Raw genomic sequence first — 18,946 nt, 5'->3', positions numbered from 1 at the left:
CAGGAGCTTGTCAGCCCGGGCCCAGCGCTGGCGGGAGGAACCCCCGCCTCAACCGACCGTCCCCTCGGGCCGGGCGGGCTCCCGCCACCGCCTCTCAGCCCGCCGGCACTCGGCAGAGGCGGCCGCGGAGGCCGGGCTCCCTCTGGGCGGCGGGAAGTGAACGGCAAGCGGCGGCTTCTCCCTCCCACACCCCAGTGTCGGTCTCGCCTCCTCCAGCAGCAGCGGCGGCGGCAGCGGGTCACCTCTGCGCGGCTGAGCCGCGCCGCGCCGGCCGCAGGGCTGCGAGCCAGGCGGGGGGAGGCAGCTCGCGGCCCCGCCTGGTCGCCGCGGGGCGCTACCTGCGGGGCCGCCGCCGAGCCGGGGAGCCGCCGCCGGGCCGCGGTGACATTGGGAGGAGACTCGCCCGAGGGCGGCGCCGGGGGCAGGAGCGCCCGTGCCCGCGGCAGCGCCAGCCGCAGCTCGCCCTCCCGGTGGCGGCGGCGCTGAGAGGGGCCGCGGGCGGACTTGGCTCCGGCTGCCCGGCTCCGGCTGCCGGGGCGCTCAGCCCTTCATTTCCTCTCGCCGTCGCGCCGCTGGAGGCTCCGGACTATAAATAGCAGGCTCGCCGGCCGCCCAGCCGCACACGCACGCACGCACCGGAGGAAAGTGCCGCGCCGGTCGCCCCGCCGCCAGCCAGGTAACGGCCGCCCGGGGCGCGGCGGGGCGCGGGGGCTCGTTCCGCTGGCGAGGGTTCTGTTTCCTTGTGTCCCCGCTGGCTCCGGCGCGTCAGGAGAGATCAAAAGCCGGGGATCGGCTCCGCCGAAGTCCCTCCCTTTGATTCCCTGATCAAGTTTCTTAAGGTTGCAGCCCGCGAGGCGTGCGCGGCCCCGGCGGAAGGGAAAGGCGCTCCCGTCGGGGGCCGCCGCAGCAGCCCGGCGGGGCGGCGATCCGGCCGGGGGTGCGCCGAGGGCGGCTGCCGCTCTCCCACCTCCGGGGCGGCCGCCGCGTCCCCGTCCCGTCCCCCGCCTCCCCCAGGGCCGGGGCTGAAGGAAGGGAGGCGGCCCGGCCGCCCCGGGGACCCCCGCCTGGCCCGCCGCTGCCGCTCTCCGGGGATAACCGCGGGCGCGGAGGGGCCCCGGCTGCCGGGGCAACTTGCAGCCGAACTCCGCTGGGGATTCCTCCTGCTCTCTCCCGCCGGCGGCGTTGCCTGCCGGGGAGCGCCGGGGACGCGGCGCGGTGCCTGGCCCCCCCCCGCGCAGCCGCCGCCGCGGCCCTTCCGAAGGGGCGCTGGGGAGGGGGGGGGGACGACTTTGTCTGCAAGGGTTTTCTGTCGGGTGTGGAAGCTGGGGGTGCTTGGGCGGTGGGGCGGGTGGCAGGCTCCGTCGGTGCCGCTGAGGGGGTGGGCTCGGTGGAGGGGCTGAGCTGTAGGACACCCGTCCCCATCTTGCAGATGACAGCGTCTGCGGGCAATGTGATGGAAACCACAAGAAAGGTATTCCGTGCAGAGAAGTTGAGCGGAGTTGCAACTTGAAATTGTATCAGCCAGGAAAGGGGGGGATGGGCAATGAGATTTAATTTCTGAACTGTGACCCAGTGGAGCTCTGCTTTCTTTCCCCCGGAATGACATACAGATTTTGAAGCATGGATGGCAGAGCTCGTGCTGTCTGCTTGCCTGCTCCCCAAAGCTCGCCCGGTCCTTACCCGAAATAAAAAGAAGGTGAAGTCTTTGCGGAGCTATGTTTTCATCCGATGTGCAATTATGTTTCCATTTCTCTTCCTCCCCAGAAGAAATTTACTTGTTTATTTACCCGTTAACGATGTGTTAAAATAGATACACTAAAATCAGGCCATATATATGCATTTAAATCTGGCTTTGAATCTCAAGAACGAAACTGATTTTCAGTCTCCACTGGTTTACAGGCACCTTCTGTCTATATTTAAAGGATGTCTACATGGCAAGAATGATGGGGGAAAATGTCTGTTTCTCGGTCTGTATCAAAGCGAGAGCTCACATAAATAATTGGTTACTAACAAAACTTACATTCAGATAAGTATTTACAAGTGTGATAGCACTCTTTAAAAAGGCAGTGTACCAGTCATTTGATTTTTTTTTAATGTTATTTTTATTTTACGTGATTAAATTTGAACTAGCTTTAAAGCCCTGCAATATCTTAGGTTTTTTTGTCCTGTGAACATGTATATTGGATGGGGTTTGTGCGCATAAGTCCTCGTTACTGTAACTATCCATGCAGGACTGAACGCTGTTTACTTCACACATTTTGATAATTCCACTAAAATTAAGGTACAATTCACAAAATTAATACAACCAGAAACTAGTCGTGTGAGATTTTTGCAGCCCTGATGACATTAGAGGGAGCATGTGGCAGTGTTATTACTTCAGAGCCGTATTTTTGCTTTTTTTTTTCTTCTACTTTCTGCCAGAGTTTCTATAGTCCTCAAGATAAGATTAAATCTTTCTTTAAAAATAAAACTTTTCTTTTACTGGCTTTCTCGGACTACTTAAAGCTTCAAGTTCCAGTTTCCATGGGTTCCTCAAACCTTGCAAGTGCTGCTGATCTCTCTTTTGCTCTGGTTTCTTTGGAGAGAGTTATCTGTGAGGCTGCCTGAGTTCCTTTTGATCAAAGAATTCTGTCTTCCTCAGGCTAAGGTATATCACTTTGAGCAGGTGTACCCAGGTGCCTCCTACAGATCCTCCTTTATGACTACCTCCTTATCTTCTGATCTGACCTGAAGATTTCACAACCTTAGGTGAAGGTTTTGTGAATCAAAATGCATGATTAATGCTGTGCTTAATACCTGGAAGTCTATAGCACTGCAAGAAGACCAAAAAGCAAATAAACAAAACCCAAGAAAAAAAAGCTCAGGAGCAGAAGTTCTGCCTGGAGCATCGAAGTCAGCCTGTGGAGGACAGTGCTGCTAGCTGACAGGAAAGAGTGGAGGCTGTGAGACAGTCTGCAGGTGAAGCAATTGTTCAAATAGGCCTAGGCTTAAATTCACTATGAATTTTGAGGAAAAGTAGTGGGATTGATATCAGTCTGCTGAATTATTTAGCTTGTTACAGATATATCTTTTCTGCAGAGAAATATGATAACAGTATTTTCTGGATTTATGTAACATTTACAGGAGAAAGTGAGATAGTTTGCTAAGAGAGGCAAACTGAAAGGCGGACAATTACTCCCAATGCTAACGTTTCTTCAAAATTTATGATAACTTGAACTAGCATTCTTACACACTTGGGCAGTTAGCTACGTTTCTCTCCCTAATTTATATTTTCGTAACCTTTCCTGTATGCCAAATACTCTGACTGATGGAAATTTTTAGGAAGAGGTAGTTTTGTTTGACTTATTAAATCTTTTGTATTACATTAATATTTTATTGTTACCATTGATGAATGGTGAATGTTATTTATCACACTTTTGAGGAAGCATTCCTTCTTCCAAAGTAATCTGCACTGATACGAATCAAATTCTATGAAATACTTTTCCTTGGCTTTTTAAAATAACTTGGAAATCTAACTTCACATGTCAAAAGGCGAGGTGGATGGAAGGCAGAATTGTGATTTGGGAAGAGCTGGCAGTCCTGGCCTCACCAAGCCTTCAGTCTTGCCTACTATTTACCCTGGCTTTAGGAGCCCTCCCCACACTGCTTGACTTCACCAGCAAACCTGTCAGTCTCCCTACAGCTTTGTCCTAGGTTCTACATCTTGTTCTTTAGGAGCAGTCACAGTTGATTTTGCTCTTGCAGCCCTTAAGATTTTTTTTTTTTCCCTAAATGAATGCAAATTTCTTCCTTGACTCTGCCAGATAAGGATCTGGTCAGTTAGCTTAACAGGCTCTCCTGTGGTGGACAGCTGATCTGTTACGGAAAACCTGAGACAAACTTGGAAAGGCCGTCTGGATTGCACAAGGTTAGAGTACGGTGCTGGACTTTAGCTCATAGATGTCTTCACCGTGATAGAGGATTTTAATTAAAAAGACTGTCTCATCTTGATGCAAAATCCACACTGGCAATTCTAAAAAGGAGTTTGTGAATTTCTGTTTCCTGCTGTTTGGAAGACTGTGTTAACTGCTTGCCAGCTGAATATTAAGAAGAGATAAAACTATATATTAATTACGGAGGATTCTTTAGTTTATTTTCCCTATAACCTGCAAAGGTAGATTGGGTTGATTTGTCCAGGTCAGCAGCAAATCTTTTCAGGGAAGAGGTTTTTTTCCCATTTCTTCTGTCATCAGAAGTTGACTAAAGAGGGTCAGAATCTCGAACAGCGAATCAGATTTATATGATGCATTCTACTACGAAAATTGCTGTTAGGAGACTAGATACATTGTCTGTCTTACAAGTCTTGTGTACCTTTTGGGCAAGGTATACTCTCCTACTGGAGAGAGTCCAGCAGAGGGCTGCAAGGATGGTGAGGGGACTGGAACATCTCCCCTACGAGGAGAGGCTGAGGGAGCTGGGCTTGTTCAGCCTGAAGAAGAGAAGGCTGCGAGGGGACCTAGTATATACTTACAAATATCTGAAGGGTGGGTGTCAGGAGGATGGGGCCAGACTCTTTTCAGTGGTGCCCAGTGACAGGGCAAGGGGCAATGGACACAAACTGAAGCATAGGAAGTTCCGTCTGAACATGAGGAAGATCTTCTTCCCTCTGAGGGTGACAGTGCACTGGAACAGGCTGCCCAGGGAGGTTGTGGAGTCTCCTTCTCTGGAGATATTCAAGACCTGCCTGGACAAGGTCCTGTGCAGCCTGCTGTACGTGACCCTGCTTCGGCAGGAGGGTTGGACTAGATGACCCACAGAGGTCCCTTCCAACCCCTACCGCTCTGTGATTCTGTGATTCTGTGATACTGAGATAACGTACTGAAAAGTGAAGTGTCCATCTTACACTGTACAAAGTACATTTGTTAATCTGTCTTTTAAGAGGAGATGAGTAGAACGAATTGTATTCGCGTAGTCGGTAAATTTTTCAAGTTTACAATGATGAACTTTGCTTACATGTTTCAGCAATGGGCTTTAAAATTGTTTGATGTCAGTATCTTTAGTGGGACTATTTAAAAACTTAGAATTATTTCTGCTTCTAAGAGGTTTAGATCCAAATTTTACAGAATTTACCACCCTTCTGAGGGTACCCTTGAGACCAGGCAGGACAGTTCTGTTTACAATAGTTTCAACTCTGTAGCTGCACGGGAGGTTTAATACAGATTTCCATAGGTTAGGATGCTAATAGGCTTTTTGCCTCAGCCTGACAAACTAAGCCACCTCTTTCTGTTTGTCAGTGAATTTGCTCCATAGGTTCCTTTAGATTGTTTTTAATGTTGAAGAAGACTGTGTGTAATGAAAATACAGAAGACAACACAAGATAAAGGTGCTTAGTTGACATAGTACGGTGTCAAAGTTGTTTAGTGTGATGGTGTTTATCAAGTTCATTTCTTTGTCAGGCTGAGTTTGTGGTCTGTTACTATGTGCTGTGGCATTAAAAATCAAATCCATCTGTGTTTTTTTAGTGGATGTTTTTTGTTTTGTTGTATATCCTGTTTCTATGAAATTTCACCCTATGCTGTGACCTCAGTGAAAATTCATCCTGAGTGCAGTAGTAAAGTCAATCTGGGCTAAGTCTGTCTGGGGAGCATTTTCTCTTAAATTTACCACATATACGTAACTTTCATTTGTGTCAATTTCTTTAATTCTGTTAGCTGTACGTTTGTCAATAGGAGTTTCTTGCTTGCTGCAAAAACACTAATTTGGCAAATAGAGTGATATCTCTTAATATGAGGCACTAAAAAGACTCCGTTTTTTATGGTAATTGTAAGAGGTGGATGTGTAATAGACAATTAAGAAGGAGAAAGTCTTGTGGGAAATAAGCTTCTATTGTATCTTGAGAGTTTTTCATGTACCATCAGGTTTTTGTATTGTTTGTTTATTTATAAACTATGGTCTTAGCATATTATAGCAAGGCTAGTAAGATGCACTGAACTTATAGTGCATATTTTTATTACGAAAATGACTCAAAAATGTGAAAATGGCTATAAAAGTCTAGGCGCTAAATGTGACTAGGTACCTTGTGTATTTACTGCTGTGTAAATGGAGCGTTAAGCAGAACGCATCAACACTTGGGTATTGTACGGTGTTTCTATTACAGCAGTATCATCGCTGCTCTGCCTGGATTTTGTTTGCTTTGTATATGTGTAAATGGCTAAAGAAGATGGGTATCAGTAGAACTGAGTTTTGTAGGATGAAATTATTTTCTCTGCTGTAGCGACATAATTTTGGAATAAATCCCTTTAATGGGTTATTCCAGTTTATACTGTAAATGAGAACAGAATTTGGTACACAGAGTAGGAGATACTGCATTTGACGTTCAGAATAACGTCAGTCTGCTATTTTTATAGTTTTAAAAATATACTTTGAGTTGATGAGAAAGTCTTTAATTTTTCAAATTAATAATCTAAAAATTGAAGTATGCATTAAAAGTGCTTTTTTGCTTTAGCCAAGTAAGCGTGTGGGTTGAGTTTTCCCTTCCCCCCCCCCCCCCCCAAAGGCAGCTACAAAGCTACACTATATCTGGAATTTCTGTGTTACTGTCTATCATGACAATTCGTATGGCTTTTGTAGAACGGCCATGTGGCGTAGTCTCTCTGTGGTAGCTGGAAATGATAACGATGGCAATGTTGCCTCTCGGGGGGAAGTTGGTCATAAAGCAAACTTTCCTGCAGACCTGCACAACAGCTCTTTCCACAGGAGCAGAGGGATCAGGCTCAGTAGGCGTTGACTTAGTGATTAAACCTTGGAATAAAGATAGAGCATGTGTAAATGATGAAGAAACACCTGGTTTAAAAATAAATACATTGAAATAAGCATTCTCAGTTTAGGCTTGCTATTGAGAAATACTGTTTAATTTGATCTGGAGTTTCTATCCAAGCACAGATGCTTCACCTGCATTAATTAAGTTTTCCCTTGGTGAATCGACATTAAACATTTTTCCAAATGACTCATATTTGATGATTGTTTAACCACCGAGTTAAAAATGTATGTATATCATTCTCAATTGTTGTATGTCTAGGAATTTTTTTTGGCTTTCCTACTGGCAGTATCAGATAGCTTGAAGTTTTGTTGTTTTGTTTCAGCTGGCTGGTGTAGTCTCTTCCTTCTAGGAGTTGATAGTTTCCAAGTAATACAAACAACAGCAGTGGCTGCTGTTTTTATGGAAGTTTTTTTCGTTTTGGATACCTCAGGTGGTGGTAGTTGGACGCTCGAACATCTGAATATAGCCTACACTAGATGGCAGTGTAAAATATGAAGAAGCCTTGAGACATTCGGCATTCTTAACAAACCCAGTAGCGGCTGCCACACTTATGGCTCAGTTCGTAGATAAGCATATTTTTACTGCATGTACTCCTGTTAAATATGACGTCAGTCGTTTTTCATGGTCAAAATTTGTCTTGAATTTACCTTGTTTGAGTAAGAAGATATGTTTGGGCAGTTACTGTAAGATAGCTGGCATACTGTAAATTCAGTGTACAGTTTAATCTTGGTTAGCTTGCTTGTGTTTGTAGTTATTTATTGGTTAGGAAAACCACATGTATTTTTGAAACTGTTATTTGAGATATGTATTTTAAAACTGTAGGAAAAAAGCTATCAACTGATAAAACAATGATGAATGAGACTTCATTTTAATATTTTGTAGCTGTATTATGGCCATTTATCATTTACCTAGGATGATCTGGTATGTATGTGTAGTTTTTTTTAAAATAAAATAAATCAAATTGTACATAATCTCCAGGGAAAATTTCTGATGTCAAATTGCATGTCCTGTTACATTTTGTTGTCTTTCCCTTACAGAAAGTGTCTGTGTGTGTGAAGCGATATATACAAAAGCAGTTGCTGTGATGTCAGTCTTCTTAAAAATGGTATGATATATGAGCCTCAGAAAGTCCAGATGCATCTCAGTATCACTCAAGCATTGCAAGGGGGCTTCAGTTACAATGGGAGTTAGGACAGTTGTTCGTGAGCAAAGTACATCCTTTGTTAGCGTACCTTGGACTGCTTTCAAAGTTTTCCTTTAGTAGTGTCTGATTACACACAAATTCTGATCAAGGCAGAGAAAATAACATTTACAAGAAACCTTTAAATCAGTTTCTGTACCATCAAGATGTGATAGCCTAGAGATAGATTTCCCTCCTAAAATCATAAAAGCAAGAGGGATTAGAGGACTCAGCCTATAAAGGTTGTGTGCGTAGTTGTTGAACTGCTTTGTAATATATTTGCAAGTGAAATTAGAAAGCATTTTGATGTAACACCATGAAAGCTTTACATTTTTATAAATTGTATTTTTTTTCTCTGACAAAAATGAAAAGCTGGTCACAATAGCTTCTTTGGAACTGTGTATCGGAGAAAGCAAAGCTATCCACATGCTGGGATTATCAAATGTACGCAGGCTGTCAAAATATACATGTAAATATTTGTAGTACTTTGCACTAAAATTGATCAGTAGTCAATCTGGTGGTAAATTAGGAAGACTGTGCATGCTTAAGATATGTCATGACATGCTGAACGTGTTTGAGGAAAGAATATTGTATAAAATCCCAACTTCTGATAATGACTCCTTTTAAGTAGAAGATAGAAAAGTAGTAGAAAACAGTAGGAGTGTTTAGTGAGGAAATAACACTCCCCTTTCCTGCTTTTCTTCTACTACTATATTAGTTTTCACAGAAGAAAATGTTAGCTACCATTGCTACCTGTAATATCAGTATTTTGAAGATAATGTGAGAGATTTGCCAGCAGAAAGATGTAGATGTTCCAGTAAACATGTACTTGGAGACATACTGCATGTGTGTATAGGGGTGTTTGAGGGACACAAACCTAAGTTTCCCTCTGCATTTAAGTAGCAATTTGAAAATTCAGCTTTAACTTTTATCATTCATAGACTGCAGCAAATGAAACCTTGTGTAAATTCTTCTTGACAGCTCAGAATCTTAGTTGTTACTTGAACTTCAAGTGTAAATTGAGATACCACGTCTCAGTTTGGATTTTTTTGGCTTGGCATTTACAGATAATTTTTTTGTTTGCTTGTTTTGTTTAGCGTTCTTATTGAATGGCAAACTGTGGTAACCTTGCACAAAAGAAAAAGCATGTTAAACACCAGTTTATTCCAAAACAAGGCTGTGGATATCCATATTAATGTGAATAGGAGTTGTCCTACAATTTGCAGCTGAAGACTGAGCTAAAGATGTGTGGGAACCGGACAGAGCAGATCCCTGACAAAAGCGTACTGTGAGAAGTCACCAACTGACTCACAGGCTGAAAGGAATACAGACACTGAAGGAAGATTAAATGGCAGTTTATTTTAGACCTGTATAAAAAGTATTCTAGAAATAAACTGTCTGATCTGGTGTCCAATGCTCTCACCTCCAACCATGATCATGGCAAAACTGAAATCCTTTTATCCAGTTTGGGACTGTGTTTCATAAAGGCCGAGGAGGCTTGATCTGTACAGGTGTGATGGTATCGGTCGTGTGTGTGTGTGTTGTGTCCATGCCGTGTCCAATGTCCTTGCATTTTTGTTCTGGGCTAGCACTTGGCTATCATTTGAAGTCCACCAGCTTGTTCTCTAAAACTTTACTCCTGAGAATGGGTCTCGTGGCTGTCTAAGTGTTTGGGATGTTCCTGAGTGTATCATGGCCGTGGCATGCTGTGTGATCAAAGATGCATTAGACTACCAAAGTAAACCTCTAAGCTTACTGTTCTTGGTAATATGATGTTACAAGGAAGGTAAAAACTTTTTATTTTACTTTTTTTTGCGTGTGTAGGAGAAAATTCCTCTGTTTCTGTTACCAGAGTTGGTTCAGTCACCAGTTGCAGACAGAGCTTTCTTGTCTGTTACCTGTGGTCATGGATGCAAGTTGGAGGAATTACTGACGCTTATCTTGGAAATAAGGGGATGCGTCCCAGATTAAGGAAAGCAAGCAGAGCCTCTAGAGTTCCTGGGAACAAGTCACTTCTTACCTGAGCAGTGGGGACAAAGGGAGGCTAACTCTTCTGGAGTCATCCATATATTTTTCTGGTACAGCCAAACCCCGCAGTCTTCTTCCAGGTGGTAGCATTTGTTGGCTATCATGTTTAAATAAATCTGATGTTCCACTAAGAAACATGCTACAGTTGTTTCCATATTACTATGAGAAGATACATTTATAATAATTATTTACAGTACTTAATACAGCACTTGGTCAACTTGTTGAACAGCTTGCTAATGAGGTGTCCTAGGGTTACCTATGAATATTTATTAAGATTTATATCAACAAGACAACATAGAAAAACTACTCTTTTTCAGACAAGAAGTTATGGTTACTCATTTTCAGTGTGTTGAAATTACCTTAACAATCAATTTTGCTATGTTACAATAGAATGACATACTTGGGCATTTTGCCTGAAGCAGTGATCTATTTTTTTTTTCTTCTCTGACTGATCTAGTTCATCAAAACAACACAGTGCAGGTAAAGTGGAATTTTACCTGAGGTTTGCATCTACCTCTCTTTGTAAATACAAAAATAATTAATAGCTTTGTTGTCATGAACTGTTCCAGTTGGGGAAAACAAATAAACCAAAACACCCAAAAACATAAGCACCATTGTGCCTATTTTAAATAAAATATCAATGAAGATCTAGCCCACATCTGTGGGAACTTGTGTTCTTGTCAGATGCTTCCTAAGTTCTGAAAAACATCAGCTTTGAGAATCTATTTTTGTGTTCTGAAAGAGCGATGTCTCCCACTGTAGTTTGAAGGTTAAGGTAGAAATATTTTCATGAAAATTGAATTATGACGTGCAAGAATACTGGAAACATAGCAGAAGATGTATTTTAAAGCAATTTTAAAAGACAATACCAGCCTGTCAATTACGACCCTAGCTTTTATTTTCTGTATTTGGAGCAGTGTTGCAGCTTTACATCCAGATGATTTGTTAGTTCTGCTGTAGTAAATAATTCAAATGAGCCTTTGTCGTATAGTCAGCAATGTCACGTATCTCTCACCTACCCTAAGTGTTGGGAGAAGATTCTGACCCCATTCGCAGTGCTGTAAGTTTACTGAAGCTCAAGGAAGTACTCTGTAAGTTCTTGGCTTTTGGTTTTTATTTTCTAAAAAAATTTGCTTAGCTTAATTTAAAAATTTAATTTTAAAAATTGTTAGTGCTATAGCCCCTCTTGTGTTGATTCTAGAAATGTACAGAAGGGACAGGATATTTGGAGAGACACAGAAGTGCTGCTATCTTGGGGGGAAGTATAGGTCCCTTCTTGAAAACACTCATTGGGCTGAGGCTCAGACTCGCATTTCAGTCAAGTGCACTGATACCTTGAACAGGCAGGGTCAGATGTGCCTCTGTTAAAATGGCAGTGAGAAACTGGAGGAGAGCTAGTGTCTGCAGAGGCAACCTCTGGGGAGTGGTAAAAACATCAGGGCTAGTAGAAATTTTCCTACCAGGTGGGAAATGAAGGGATATGCCACGAGCAGTCTCAGTGTTGCAGGTTTCCTGAATCCTTAACAACAAAGTTAAGTCTTTGTGTGCTTGGCTACTTTCCATCTTACCTTGTTGTCCCTGTTTGTGTTTAAATAACTTCTGTGTATATGAGGAGATGATGAGCTGGCTGCCTCCTTCATGTTCACGTGTGAGGCTGATTATGAGGCGGAAATTCAACAGGGTGCATTTGGGTCATGGAGAGCATCAGAATCTTCAGTGTCTTTAATTTGGATTTGTGAGTATCTTGATGAAACTTTTCTGGTTCTCTTTTACTATTTGTTAGCATGATAATGTGTCCTGTTCTTTGGTTTTTGTGTTGTTCATACAATGCGAAGAACAGAAATCAGATTTTCCTATCTATTTCCTGGTTTCCTTTTCTTTTGCCTGCCTGGCATGATGTCCTGGCCTCTCAAGGTCTCTAATGCCTCCTTTCTGGACACCCTGTGGTCAGCTTTTACCATCCAGAGGGACCTTGTCAGGCTTGAGAAAAGTGGGCCAGTGTGAATCTCATGGAGTTCAAAAAGACCAACTGCAGGATCCTGCACCTGAGTCAGGGCAATCACCAATGTCAGTACAGACTGGGTGATGAGCAGATTGAGAGCAGCCCTGCAGAGAAGAACATGGGGGTACTGGTGGATGAAAAATTAGATATGAGCTGGGGATGAGTGCTTGCATCCCAGAAAGCAGACTGTATTCTGGTCCATATAAAAAGAAGCATGGCCAGCAGGTCAAGGGAGGTGATTCTCTCTACTCCACTCTCATGAGACCTGACCTGGAGTCCTGCATCCAGTTCTGGGGTCCCCAGTACAAGAAGGGCATAGACCTGTTAGAGCAGGTGCAGAGGATCACAAAAATGATCAGAGGGCTGGAACACCTCCTCTGTGAATAAAGGCTGAGAGTGTTGGCGTTGTTCAGCCTGGAGAAGGCTCCAAGGAGACTGTATTGTGGCCTTTCAATACTTATAAGAAGGGGGCTTATGATGAAGATGGAGAAAGACTTTTTACCAGAGCCTGTAGTGACAGGACAAGGAGTAATGGTTTTAAACTGAAAGAGGGTAGATTTAGATTAGACACAAGGAAGAAATTATTTACAATGAGGGTGGTGAGACATTGGGACAGGTTGCCCAGAGAAATTGTCTGGATGCCTCATCACTGAAGTGTTCAAGATCAGGTTGGACAGGACTTTGAGCAACCTGATCTAGTGAAATGTTGTCCCTGCCCATGGCTAGGGGTTAGGAATTAGATGAGCTTTCAAGGTCCCTTCCAACCCAAACCATTTGGTAATTCAGTGATCAAGATTTGCCTTTCAAATTTTCCAATAGTTTTAGTCTTGGTAGTTATTTGGGAGATAAGAAGATTTTAATTTGTTCTAATTTGTTTTTAGTAACAAGTTTAGTTTGTTTCAATTCTTAATGAAGATGTAATTTAAGTTTTATATGTAGAACTATTGTTGATCAAGCAGACCTGGAGCTAAAGTAAATTGTATTCTCACATACTGTTAAGCAGTCAGTTTTTTATTTGTTTGTTTTTGTTTAATTGAAAGTTGCATATAGTTATTTTTTTGACACTTAATAAGAAGTGCTCAGTATGCCTGTGTTCATTACTAAAGAAAACTTGTAAATGTAAAGTCTCTGACATACTACAGTTAACTTGTCCCCTTATGACAGTCAGCAATACTGTTTTTTGCTCTTTCTTCATATGTGGTTATCTTTCAGCTTGCTCTATTTCTGTCCAAATAGCGTTGTTCCCATCCTAGTCCAGTGAAGGATATTCATAGCTTTCAGACCTAGTTCTTGTCATATCCAGACTACTAACAGAATCAGACAGTGGGAGTCAGGACCTAGTCTAGTGTTGAGGTGGGAGATGCATGTAGCTTGTCATGCTCTTCTCAGTAGAATTTTCTGCATCTGACAGATGATGCAACCAAACGAGTAAACAAAATTCAAATCTGGCAATACCTGTAGGTAGCAGGTGTCCGTATAGACCATGGACTGCAGTGGCTCAGGTAACTGAAAATAAGTAAAATAATTTATACTAGTTTTAAAATAAACACTGCGTTAGTCCATCAGCTTAAAAGTCATCATATGTGAAGAAGGGAACACAAAGTGTAAGTAAGGTTGTGAGATTGAACAGAGACAGACAGACAGGTAATTCTTTGTTTGCTATGCCACACACAAAAAAAAGAAATGCCTTAGAAGAATTATCAGGCAAGGAGGAGATAATTAAACCGTCAAACACAGGGAATTTCATGGCCACTGTGGGTAAACAACTTTGGCTGCTTCAGGCAAGGAACCAGCTTAATTAAAAAAAAAAAGCCTAATTCAGTTAACCCATTTATCAAAGAAATATGTTGGAAAACCTTTAGTCTTTCTACAGACATTAACACTTTGCCTAGAAGTGCAACATTTTAGAAATAGAACTTTCTGAACTTTCTTTGGCATTACTTTTAAAACGTACCAACAGCGTGGTGCACCAAAGTTGTGGGGTTTTTTATGCTAACTACCAGATACATAATTCATTTTTTTGTCACAAAATATTTAATTTTCTTTGTCTAAATGAGGGGAAAGCTGAGATCTGTAGCAGGAATTGAATTTTCTGCTGTTTATTGGAAGATAAATACCTTATGTCCTTTTTATTAGTATTTACTGTATTCCACAGATATAAAACTACTTCTTCGTTGGTCTTGATGATACATAGCTAATTAAAGTTTGTTTTTGCTAACTTCTACCAATGAGTCTGATAAGGCTTTTTCTTCAAGAAAAATGTATTTTATCTCATTTATGAAGAATGGTAGTTTTAATGAGATAGTAACTGTTAGAAAATATGCTTGGGTATTTAAAAATTAAGGAAAAAAAAATCCAAGACAAAACTATTTTGTATTAATTTTTTTATCTAGTTACAGCGGGTAGCGTAGACTTTTTAATAATTTTTTAATTGGGCTAGGAAAGAATGAATAATAAACAAGCTGACATACAGTCTGGAAAAGTATTAAGGAAAAAAAAAAGTATTGGTCCATGGTAACAATATAAATAACTTTACTATTGACAAGAGTAAGGGCAGACAGACATTTGAGAATCACCACGTTAACTTATATTAGCATATCAGAGAACAAATTCCAAATCACACAGAAAATGCGTTGTTGTTCAGGAAGCATTACATAAGCTGCATCGCCGTGTTGGAGTAGGGCATGGATTTAGACAACCATGAGGCCAACAATTTTGAAACTTGAAGAAGCCTTGGTCTCTATTCCATGTGATTTGGAATGAATGGCTCTTCAGTATTGGGCAATGTGAGAAGGAAAAGGCCAATTATTTTTTGAAGGGAGGAAAAGTAGAAAGTTTTTTTAAATCCACAGTACAAAAATCTGAGAATATTTTTTGCCACATTTCCCTTCAGTTACTGTGTTGAGACTTCTTGCTCCCAAAGGCAAAAGTGTTACAAAATAAAGATGAATCCATTTTTTTTCCACTAACTCCTCTGGTATCTGGTCTCATCAAAACTTTGCTAGCAATAGCAGTTTTAATCGGCAGACAAGTTAACCTGGACAGCATTACTGTGATTTTTATTCCACAGTTTATCCAGGGATTTGGCTAGGGGATTCTGAATGGTCTGTTAGGTATCTGTCATCCCTGTCCTTACCAGTTTGCATGTCATAAACAGGTAAAATAATACTATATGTTGTTGGGGTAATAGTATCAAGCCAGACATCCTCCTCCCGTAGTTCAATATTCAACATAAGTAAGGCTGCGGAACAAGAAGTGAGTGGATGAGAGCATCAGCTGGGAAATTTGCTGCTCATGTGTTTTTTAAGGGCAGGAAAGAAGATCAGGGAGAAGAGGCAGGTGAGATCTCGAAGCTCTGTATACAGATTATAGTGTTAGTAGATGTGATTCCAGGTCCAGGAATTCAATGTTTTCTAAATATTCAAAGAAATTAATAAAAACCTATTTAAAATAGTGTTTTGGTCTGGCCAGTCATCACTTGTCTCTGAGTGAGCTTGAGCAGTACATCATCTGTGCCATCAAGCACACACTGTTTGCACGCTGTTATGCAGCTTGTGGTGGTGTGGATGCCGTCTTGGCCTGCAAGCCTTGTCTTGTCTGTCCGTGCACCGTTGTGGCTACAGCATTACCAGCTGACCAAACTCATTAGCAGATGGGAAGTGTGTGGAAATAGTAATGGCTGGATTGCCCAGGGAAGCACTCAATTGCTCAAGTAAAGATGAGTGTGTGTGTGAGCCTGAGGCTGGACTGTAACTACAGCTGCCAAATCTAAAACTTAAAAATCACCATTAGTCTAAAAATCAGAATGAACCAATGTAATACTTTCAGCCTTCAGTTGAGATAACATTTTCACTTGTACTTGGTTTCCTAAATTGTTATAGAATATGTGATGTGGTATTGGCAAATAGCAGCATTACTTCATAAATTACTGGCATTCTTACTCTCACTGACTGTTTTGCTGTAGTTGGACAAAAAGCTAGAACTGAGTGCTGATGTATAAATGAGCAATGCTCCGTGTCACAAGGGCAGCAAGGGAGAAAACAGGCATGCCGGAGGTACCTGTGAAGCCAAAAGGAAGAAATCAGAATTCTCATAAGAAGCTTGTGCTACTGTACTTACACTGAATTAATAGTATGTAACAGATTTTCCTGTTGTGTCTAGTTGTGCTTCACTGACGTAATTTTGGAAATTTTTTGAGTCAGAGCATGTGCGTGTGTATCTCTGCTAGCTCAGCGGGGCAGTGATTCTTGGTAATAGCAACTAGGTTCAACTTCAAATTCATGTTATTACAGGACATAGTTATCAAACACATTTTTTACAAGTAATTTTCCAATCTTTTAATTGTGGATTTAATATTTTAAATGTGAGGATTCTTAATATTAAGGGAAATATTAAGGAACATTAATATTTAATTCAGTGTCATAAGAAATAGCTTGCAGTCATTTTGGAACTAAATAAACACTAAATTTGAAGGAATTTAGATGAAGATCCGTATTTGTAGATTTTTAAATTACTTTAATCCTGAAAAACAGAGCTGAAAGTTCTCATCTGTGTCAGCACTACAGTAAACTCTGGGCTGGCACAGTTCATGCTTCTGTGCTGCTCTGTCCCTGGCACTTGATATTTTACAGCTCTGTTCTTCATTCACGTAAGCGCATAAGTGGAAGTAGGATGTAGTGGAAAAGTTGTCTCCTTGGATGTATGCTCGTAAGAATTTCACTCTGTAGGGCAGTTTGCTGGTCATAGTTGATGACTTACTGGAACAGAAGGTTCAGATCAGACCAGGAAATTAACCTTGATTAAGGTCTTCTGTTTTAAACTTATATCCTTATTAAATCCAGAACACACTGATGGTTTTATTAAATGTCTTGCTGTGAGTTATGGTTTGAATATTGTTTTTGAAGATTTTTTTGCAAGTTTTATTCTGGTTCCCCTGTGCCTCTGCCCCCTGAGGTGCAGGGGCACTTTTGTTTGTGCTCTTAGCTGCTTACCAGCCCAGTTTCCTATTCTTCAGCTTAGTTGTAACACAATAACATTAAGAATTGTTTAATGATCTGGTTAGAACTATGTATTACTGTATACTGAAATGATATGTTCAACATTTCTTCTCTTTGTTCTTTGTGTCTTTAGAAGTGGTAGTTTTCTTTCTTAATCTAAAATTTAACGTTATTCTTCACACTGAATGCAGGAGGTTTAATTCTTTTCAACACAAAAGTATAGAGTCTCTGGATGGAAAATGTCTTTTTTTAGTGGAATACATAAAGCTGTTCAAGAGCATTTTAGGTACAGACTTGTAGAGAATTTCTGCCTCTATATGAAAAAAACCTGGCATATTTATCTGGGAAAGATTTGGCTTATGTTGGAAATGGTGGAAATCTAACTTTGTGGGAAGAAAGACTTGGTAGTTCCTTTAGTGAGAGTCAGGGATAATTGAAGCAAGAGCTCAGTATGAAGGATCAGGATAAGAACATTTTAGTAAAGATGAAAAGGATGGGCACTAGTAGCCTGGAAAGCTGGAGGTGAAGTGACAGTCCCTTTGTTCATTTTGCTGTCTTCATTGCTTTCTTCCTCAGTTTTTGAGGCTGTTTTCCTGACAAGTTCTATTAATTCAGTGATGAGAGAAAGAAGGTGAAAGTTTGAAGTGTTGTTGCATGTGTTGTTTTAGACTAAGGAAATCAAATTAGAAGTAACAAAGTTTAGATAAACTGTCTCATTATGTGTCTTGTCTCCCTGTTTTGGTGGTGATAGCAAGGCAGCTGCAAATAAGTTAATTGCACAAACCTTTGGGCAGTTTGAGAAACTCTTTGACCAGAAAAATGAGAAATGACAGAAATGCTGGAAGAACAAGTGGAAAAATGATATTTCTGTATTTCTCCTAGTTCCTGCCTTTGTTTTTCTTTATAAAACTTAAGTGCAGTTTACTTCATGGTACGACAGATAGCTGTTGACTTTTCTTTTTCTAGAAAAAAAGAAAAGCCCCCCAAAAAACCCTCTCAATCGTATGTCAAAAGTAGTCCTTTGTTTTCAAATTACATTCCTATGCCTATGTAGATATGACACTCAAATGTAAAATAAAACTTTAAAAAATTTTAATATAGTTTATCAAATAAATAATTTTGGATAGTTTACAAATAAATTGCCGTGGGACTATAAAAAATCTTGTGCAAGCCACAATCAAAATGCTAATTAAAACGAAAAAAATCCAGTCACCCTTTTCCATTTGAAGAGAAAGAGGAATGATTGTAAATTTTTGATCCAACACAGGAATAAGTAATTTTACTTATGAAATATTAATCTGTAAAATAAAGCCTGATTTCTTATCCTACTGGGACAGGATGACTGGTTACAAGGTACGTGGATAGTAGTAACATTTAGTAGTATATAATTTGTTGGATGGAGAGAAAGCTTTATTCTACGAACAGCTGAAAATTTGATTGTGAGAGAATATCAGAAGACTTGGAAATGTATGTTGTAGATAGGCATGAAATAAAAAATAATCTAATGGTAGTCACTAGCTTGCACTTTTTTTACTGAAGTTAGTGTCTTCTTAAATGAAGGTTGGTTGCTGTGTTTTCCCCTACTCTAGGTGGACCATACTGGAAGGTGTACTATACTGGATCCACCTAGTCTGGGTCCAGTACTGCATGGCATGAGAAGGCGATAAAAGTTTTTATCTGTAATAGTTACTCTTCTTTTGTCACTTCTTACCACTGACAGAAGGACAGAAGAGCATGCAAAGCTTCTCCAGGTAGTATTGAGTTCTACCATACAAAATAAGAGTGACAGGAGTATTCTGTAATCAGTTGATACAGGACAGCAGTGTATTTATTCTACTGGATGACTTGTTGCTCAATAAAGTTTCCTGAATGCTGTAACTGAAATGCATTATTTAGTAAAAAAAAAGTTAATTTTGTATCAAGTGCAGTGCTGAGTTGGA

At 40.9% G+C, this 18,946-nt stretch overlaps 1 protein-coding gene across 1 annotated transcript in view; it reads left to right on the top strand.

The window, feature by feature from the left end:
* Positions 1 to 626: 626 nt before the first annotated feature.
* Positions 627 to 18,946, top strand: part of INPP4B (inositol polyphosphate-4-phosphatase type II B) — a 346,018-nt gene continuing 327,698 nt past the window's right edge. Inside the window, exon 1 of the mRNA XM_075421033.1 lies at positions 627 to 676. The gene's annotated coding sequence lies outside the window, so the exon portion shown is untranslated. The remainder of the gene's footprint in view (positions 677 to 18,946) is intronic.

The sequence above is a fragment of the Opisthocomus hoazin genome, chromosome 5 (genome assembly GCF_030867145.1).
Source record: "Opisthocomus hoazin isolate bOpiHoa1 chromosome 5, bOpiHoa1.hap1, whole genome shotgun sequence".
Taxonomy (NCBI): domain Eukaryota; kingdom Metazoa; phylum Chordata; class Aves; order Opisthocomiformes; family Opisthocomidae; genus Opisthocomus; species Opisthocomus hoazin.
The sequence above is the reverse complement of the archived record's forward strand: the minus strand, read 5'-3'. Positions and strand labels throughout refer to the sequence as shown.